Source organism: Microcebus murinus, chromosome 10 (assembly GCF_040939455.1).
Source record: "Microcebus murinus isolate Inina chromosome 10, M.murinus_Inina_mat1.0, whole genome shotgun sequence".
NCBI classification, from domain to species: Eukaryota; Metazoa; Chordata; class Mammalia; order Primates; family Cheirogaleidae; genus Microcebus; species Microcebus murinus.
In genome coordinates this window covers 7,657,853-7,661,073 of record NC_134113.1, presented here as the reverse complement: position 1 = coordinate 7,661,073, position 3,221 = coordinate 7,657,853, and the positions used below count along the sequence as shown (strand labels likewise).

The 3,221-nt window shown below is 45.5% G+C and overlaps 1 non-coding gene across 1 annotated transcript; it reads right to left on the bottom strand.

The window, feature by feature from the left end:
* Positions 1-2,203: 2,203 nt before the first annotated feature.
* Positions 2,204-2,310, bottom strand: LOC142873527 (U6 spliceosomal RNA). Its single transcript, XR_012921546.1, has one exon. It is a non-coding gene; the product is annotated as a U6 spliceosomal RNA (small nuclear RNA).
* Between the last annotated feature and the right edge of the window lie 911 nt (positions 2,311-3,221).

Sequence of the window (3,221 nt, the reverse complement as noted above, 5' to 3'; positions counted from 1 at the left end):
AGGCTGGTGCCCTCCTGGTTACCGGCAGGAGGCCCCTCCTGGGTCTGCAGGCCTGGCAGCTGGGACAGGGCTGAATGGGAGGCATTGTCACAGCCCGAGTGAGCTGGGGCTTCCCAGCAGAGGTGAAGGAGGGGCGGGCAAGGGCTGGAGTTACAGGGCCTCCTGCCCGGTGCCTGCCCAGGACCGCAGCCCAGGCCTGAGTGCCTGGGACAGCCTGTGCGTCAGCAGCCTGGGCTCCTCCCAGCTCTGTGGGGCCCTGGGCGGGACAGCCCTCACCGAGCCTCAGTTTCCTGGTCTCTGAAAAACACATTTTTTTTTTTTTTGAGACAGAGTCTCACTTTGTTGCCCAGGCTAGAGTGAGTGCCGTGGCATCAGTCTAGCTCACAGCAACCTCAAACTTCTGGGCTCAAGCGATCCTACTGCCTCAACCTCCCGAGTGGCTGGGACTACAGGCACGTGCCACCATGCCCGGCTAATTTTTTCTATATATATTAGTTGGCCAATTAATTTCTTTCTATTTATGGTAGAGACGGGGTCTCGCTCTTGCTCAGGCTGGTTTTGAACTCCTTAACTTGCTTGAACAATCCGCCCACCTCGGCCTCCCAGAGTGCCAGGATTATAGGCTTGAGCCACTGAGCCTGGCCGAAATACACATATTATTATTAACTAGCCCTGTGGGTTGTTGTGGATATTAAGGTAGGCACCTGGCACATAGTAGGTACTCAAGAACAGTTAACTCTTTCCTGTTTGTGCTTATACGTTTACATATATTGTTATTTTTTTGAGAAAAGATCTTGCTCTGTCACCTAGATTGGAGTGTAGTGATGAGATCATAGCTCACTGCAGCCTCCAACCCCTGGGCTCAGTGATCCTCCTGCCTTTGCCTCAAAGCTCTGGGATTACAGGGGTGAACCACCACACCTTGGCCTCATTCTCTTCCATTATGATTGCTGTATAGTAGTCCATTGTATAAATGTATCAGATTTACTTATCCATTTATCCTGGACATTTTAGTTACCTCCAGTTTATTTTTAATTTCAAAATGTTAATGGGGTACAAATGCTTTTGTTAGGCTGGGTACGCAGTGGCTCACGCCTGTAATCCTAGCACTCTGGAGGCTGAGACAGGAGGATCGCTTGAGCCCAAGAGTTTGAGGTTGCTGTGAGGTAGGCTGACACCACAGCACTCTAGCCCAGGTGACAAAGCAAGATTCCCTCTCAATAAATAAATAAATAGGCCTGGCGTGGTGGCTCACGCCTATAATCTTAGCACTCTGGGAGGCCGAGGCAGGCGGATTGCTCAAGGTCAGGAGTTCAAAACCAGCCTGAGCAAGACCCTGTCTACTAAAAATAGAAAGAAATTAATTGACCAACTAACAATATATATACAAAAAATTAGCCGGGCATGGTGGCACATGCCTGTAGTCCCAGCTACTTGGGAGACTGAGGCAGAAGGATCATTTGAGCCCAGGAGTTTGAGGTTGCTGTGAGCTAGGCTGATGCCACCGCACTCTAGCATGGGCAACAGAGTGAGACTCTGTCTCAAAAAAAAAAAAATTAAGTAAATAAACAAAACAAAAAAACCCAAATGTTTTTGTTACATGGATAGTTTTTATAATGCTTAAGTCAGGGCTATTAGTGTGCCCATCACTGGAATAGTGTTTACTGTACCTGTTGGGTAGGTTTTTACTCCTCTCCAATCCTCCCTTCTTGATTTCCAATGACTTTTTTTTTTTTTGGAGACGCACTTTTGTGCTGTCGCCCCCAGCTAGCGTGCAGTGGCATCATAGCTCACAGCAACCTCAAACTCTTGGGCTCAAGTGATCCTGTTGCCTCAGCCTCCTGGATAGTTGAGACTACAGATGCACGCTATCATGACTGGCTAATTTTTTCTATTTTTAGTAGAGACAGGGTCTTATTCTTGCTCAGGCTGGTCTCGAACTCCTGAGCTCAAGCAGTCCTCCCACCTTGGCCTCCCAGAGTGCTAGGATTACAGGCGTGAGCAACAGCACCTGGCCAGTTTCCAATGACTTTTACTTCTCTCTGTGTCCATGTATGATCATTGGTTAGTTCCAAATCATTAGAGAGTACACGTGGTGTTTGTGTTTCCATTCTTGAGATACTTCACTTATGACAATGGTCTCTAGTTCTATCCAAATTGCTGCAAAAGACATTAAACCATTTCTTATTATGTCTGAGTAGTAAAAAGTACGGAATGCATCACGAATTTGCGTGTCATCCTTGTGCAGGGGCCAGGCTAATCTTCTCTGTATCCTTCTGGTTTTAGTGTATGTGCTGCTGAAGCAAGCACCCTCTGGTTTTTTATTACAGTGTTGTAAAGAATATGCAAATATATATCTTCTCAGGCACATGTATGTTAAAAAATGAACTAGTATATCCAGACCACTGCAAACATTTATGTATCCTGCAATTTTTCAGATCCCGTGTTTTTGATGGAATTGCCTCTTCCATTATTCACTTTAATTTTTTTTTAAACCAGAAATAGTGCCAACCACACATGGACTTCTACACGTTTGATTTCACTCGGCAAATTCCTTATCAATGGAATCGCAGTGTGTACTCTTTTATGTCAGGCTTTTTCTACTCATTACCTTAGTGAGATTCATCTGTGTTTTAATTAACGGTTTTAATTTGTTAATTAGGTGGGCATAGTGGTGCACACCTTCACTTTCAGCGGCCGGGGAGGCTGAGGTGGGAGGATTGCTTGAGCCTGGGAGTTCAAGGCTGCAGCAGTAAGCTAGAATCCCAGCACTATGCTCCAGCCTGGGTGACAAAGTGAGACCCAGTCTCTAAAAAAACAAGTTTATTTCCATTTTTATTTATTTTCATTTTTTTCTAATCTTTTTAAATTTTAAACTTTTATTTATTTATTTATTTATTTATTTATTTATTTATTTTTTGAGACAGAGTCTCGCTTTGTTGTCCAGGCTAGAGTGAGTGCCATGGCGTCAGCCTGGCTCACAGCAACCTCAAACTCCTGGGCTCGAGGGATCCTTCTGCCTCAGCCTCCCGAGTAGCTGGGACTACAGGCATGCGCCACCATGCCCGGCTAATTTTTTTTATATATATATATCAGTTGGTCAATTAATTTCTTTCTATTTATAGTAGAGATGGGGTCTCGCTCTTGCTCAGGCTGGTTTTGAACTCCTGACCTTGAGCAATCCACCCGCCTCGGCCTCCCAAGAGCTAGGATTACAGGCG